Source organism: Suricata suricatta, chromosome 14, assembly GCF_006229205.1.
Source record: "Suricata suricatta isolate VVHF042 chromosome 14, meerkat_22Aug2017_6uvM2_HiC, whole genome shotgun sequence".
NCBI classification, from domain to species: domain Eukaryota; kingdom Metazoa; phylum Chordata; class Mammalia; order Carnivora; family Herpestidae; genus Suricata; species Suricata suricatta.
This window is the reverse complement of record NC_043713.1, coordinates 17,500,409-17,503,858: the sequence shown is the minus strand read 5'-3', so window position 1 is coordinate 17,503,858 and position 3,450 is coordinate 17,500,409. Positions and strand designations below refer to the sequence as shown.

At 49.9% G+C, this 3,450-nt stretch overlaps 1 non-coding gene across 1 annotated transcript; it reads left to right on the top strand.

The window, feature by feature from the left end:
- Positions 1-2,762: 2,762 nt before the first annotated feature.
- LOC115278588 lies at positions 2,763-2,866 on the top strand. Its single transcript, XR_003902992.1, has one exon. It is a non-coding gene; the product is annotated as a small nucleolar RNA U13 (small nucleolar RNA).
- Positions 2,867-3,450: the final 584 nt, after the last annotated feature.

Below are 3,450 nucleotides of genomic sequence, written 5' to 3'. Positions count from 1 at the left end.
CACGTGGGCACTGAGGGTCCCATGCTGCTGATTCCCTCATCTTCACCACGTGCCTTCAAAGCTACTCAGGGCTTCGACATTCACCCAGCAAATAGGGAGCAGTGGGCCAGGATCTCGTGGAAGGTGTGGGGGGCATCCAGACAATATGGCTGGCATCATGCAAGAGTTTTCTTGCCTTCATTCTTTCAATCCTCCGGGAAACCTTATCATCATCATCATCATCATCATCATCATCATCATCATCTCCCCCACTTCACAGATGAGGAAACTAACGTTTACAGAGATTGAGCACCTGCCCAAAGCCACTGAAATTTTTTCAACTTCTTAAATGTTTATTTATTTTTGAGAGAGGGACAGAGAGCGAGCAAGGGAGGGGCAGAGAGAGAGGGAGACAGAGGATCTGAAGCAGGCTCTGTGCAGCCTGATGCAGACCTCGAACCCACAAACTGTGAGACCATGACCTGAGCCAAAGTCAGATGCTTAACTGACGGAGCAACCCAGGCGCCTCCCAAAGTCACTGCGATTTAAGGGGAAGGAAAGATGTAAGCTCCCTAACATCTAACGCCGGACTCTGCTCTCTGTCATCACACCCTGCTGCTTCCTGAGGGTCAAGTCAGTCCGGGGACTGCTGGGTTGTTTGTTTCCTGCCAAACTTCTCAGAGCCTTGCCTGACCACCGCATGTGCACAGAGAGGGCATGATGGTTAAAAGCACAGACTTGGAGGCAAGTATCACCTTGAGGCCCAGTGTTGCCCCTTCCCGGGTGTGTGACCTTGGGCACAGCCCTTAGCCTCTCTGTACTTCAACTGTAAAAGAAGAATAACAATAGCACCAGCCTCACAGAATCGCCTGCAAGGCCTGTGTTAATATATTTTGAGATCAAAACCAAGTGCAATTTGTTGGCTGATACCAGCGTGGGCTGCGTTGTCAACTCCATTGATCCTGGAGCCCGGATTTCACACAGCATCTCTCAGGGGCAGTGGCACGACCTGGACCATCCTTCTCACTTAACAAGGAGGAAGCTGAGGCATCAAGGCTGGCTCAATGCCACTTAGGCTGCTACCGTGCACACACACCAGCGGGGGCCAGAAGTCAGGTCCCCAGACTCCAAGCCCCCCAGACCCAGCCTACCTCTCTCTGGCAGACTCAGCAAATCTAGTTACAGAATTGTAACTAAACAGAAAATCACACTGTTGCAGCCTTTCTGCTCACACCCTCCCTCCCACACCGTGGCGAAGTGGTTATCCAAAGCCCAGAGCAGGGACTTGTTTTGACTCAGAACAAAAGAGAGCCGTGGAACTAAGTTTTGTGCAGCAGTGGAAGCAGCAGCAGGCTCCCAGAGGGCGGTCTGTTGCTGCCCCTGCTCCAGCCTGTACGGGGCCCGAGGCAAAATGACACCGCTGGGCACCTGCAGATCATGGCTCTCAGGACACCCATGCTGGGGCAGCCAGCCCAGCCTGGCAGCTCCCAGAGGGTGCCCTGGAAGCCTACAAAGGAGGAAGGAGGGAAGCAATCTCTCTTGGGCTTTTGGAGGGAAGCATTTTCTTTTTTAAGGAGAAAGGGTTAAGGTGGCCAAGACAGTAGGATGAAAATCTTCCTGTTAGGGCAACATCCCTTCCATTTGTGTGATTTCTTTGTGGTGCTCTGTGTACCTTACTGCCCTGGTCTGTGCAAGTCTTCGTAGTGTGTGTGTGTGTGTGTGTGTGTGTGTGTGTGTGTGTGTGAGAGAGAGAGAGAAGAGCTACTGAGAAGAGCCGGAGACGAGAAGATGGCCTGAGGGACAGCTGCAGAGCCGCCTGTGAGCCCCAGGCAGTCCTGTGGTCCCTCCTCAGGCCGAGGCCCTGCTTTGTCTGCACCCCATTGAGTCACGTCTGTCTGCTCCTGAGGTCTGAGCGCAGCACCCACCTGCCACCCTCTCCCAAACTCACTGTACATAAGCCAGTGCATAACCTCAGGCACAGCGTCCCCCTTTTGAGGCTCTGGATAATGATGTACCTTTACTCGTAAGTTATTAATGACTATTTATTACTCATCGAGTGCTGAGTACGCCGAACACTTCCCGGGACCCAGTGCTCCCCCCATGTGCACCATTTCCTCTTCAAGGAGGAGCATTCCAGGAACCCGCTGTCTCCGGGATGGCCAGGGGAATGGTCTGCAGGCATTGTCTTAGTTGAGGGATTAGATTAATGGACTTCAGAAATAAAATACGTGGGTCCCCTCGGCTACTCTTGCCCACCACGAGGGGCAAACTCGTCAAGGGGGTCTGCGAGTGGCTGAGAAGGAAATCTCGCCCCCTCCCTTTGGGCCTGCCGACAGAAGTAACCACAGCCCATGACAATTCAGCCGTCACATTAGATGCGCCAAGTATGCAAACTGACACAATTCATTAAGCATTGGTTGGGCTCCTTCTCTTGAAACCAAATAAGGTAGTTTTGTTGTTGATGTTTGTTTTGTTTTGCTTTTTTTTTAATGTTCTTTATTTATTTTTGAGAGACAGAGAAAGGCAGTGCGAGTGGGGCAGGGTCAGAGGGAGAGGGAGACACAGAATCTGAAGCAGGCTCCAGGCTCTGAGCTAGCTGTCAGCACAGAGCCCAACGCGGGGCTCAAACCCATGAACCATGAGATCATGACCTGAGCCAAAGCCGGACGCTTAACCGACTGAGCCACCCAGGCACATGTTTTGCTCACTACATGAAAAATAAACTAAATATGTTTATGTTTAACCATCAACAAAAATAGAATTGTGTTTAAACATCCTAATCGATCCTTTTGTAGTTCATAAGCATGATGATTGGGTGTTCGTGCTGTTGTATGACATGTGCCACCCTTAAACCTTGTTACAACACCGGTACATTACCCATCTGACATAAAAATAAATAAATAAATAAACATCCTAATCATTGTTTTCAGTGCACCCAGGAGTTTTTGAATGAACTAGATTTACTATTATCCCTCTTTTTTTGAATTATTTTATGCAATGAGTCAATTCAGGAGAGGATGTATATAGCATCAGATGGGAAAGGTGAAAACTAATGAGAATCCCTCAGCTTGCTCTAAGCAACTCATGTGTCTATGCAGTCCCCTTATCACTCATCCCTTCCAAGAGAGGTTTTAGGGTCAACACCATCTAGTGAGCATGAGGTCACAGCTGAAACTGCTGAGGATCAATCACTTATTCAACAAGCATTTATTGAGTACTTACTATATGCTAGATACCACGAAAGGCATAAAGGACCCAGCTACGAACAAGGAAGATACAGTCTCTACCTTCTGAAGTTCCCGTCAAGGAGATCGGGAACTGAGACCATCAGACCCAATCCCCCAGTTTGACAGATGATGACAGAGGACACCAAGACCAGGGAGAGGAAGATGGTTTGCTCAAAGCCACCTTGCTCCTGAGAGCCACAGCTAGGTCTGCTAGCCCTAGGCTGGGCTCTCCCCAGAGGGTGCA